The sequence below is a fragment of the Asparagus officinalis genome, chromosome 1, assembly GCF_001876935.1.
Source record: "Asparagus officinalis chromosome 1, Aspof.V1, whole genome shotgun sequence".
NCBI lineage: Eukaryota > Viridiplantae > Streptophyta > Magnoliopsida > Asparagales > Asparagaceae > Asparagus > Asparagus officinalis.
This window is the reverse complement of record NC_033794.1, coordinates 11,861,768-11,862,170: the sequence shown is the minus strand read 5'-3', so window position 1 is coordinate 11,862,170 and position 403 is coordinate 11,861,768. Positions and strand designations below refer to the sequence as shown.

The 403-nt window shown below is 33.5% G+C and overlaps 1 protein-coding gene across 1 annotated transcript in view; it reads right to left on the bottom strand.

The window, feature by feature from the left end:
* Positions 1-403, bottom strand: part of LOC109834806 (homeobox-leucine zipper protein HOX11-like) — a 2,457-nt gene that overhangs the window by 1,190 nt on the left and 864 nt on the right. The window lies entirely within an intron of this gene.

The following is a 403-nucleotide window of genomic DNA, read 5'->3' as shown; positions in this document are numbered from 1 at the left end:
CAGAATCCTGCCATACGCTGTTTTTCGGGATTTTCGTGAGCCTCGGCCGTGTATTGGTCCAGCCTGAACATTGCTGGATTCCGGGTCTAGTCCAGACCATGGGTTTTTTGGATAGCCCAACATTTGCAACTCTTCTTTTTTATTTTAATTTATTTTGCTTTTGCAACATTTTACCGTTACAAAAGACATCCAATCAAAATTTTATCTTGAAAATTGGATGTCGTTAATTGGAACAAGATGCTGCTCCAACTACTCATATGTAGACACAACAAATATACAAATTAAGACGATAAGGAAGAAACAAGACAATAAGTACAGAAAGTCAGGGAGGTCTTTTACTGAAATAAAACATTTTTTATTTTTTATTTGTAGAAAAAAAATATTCTTTATTTAATTACAATTA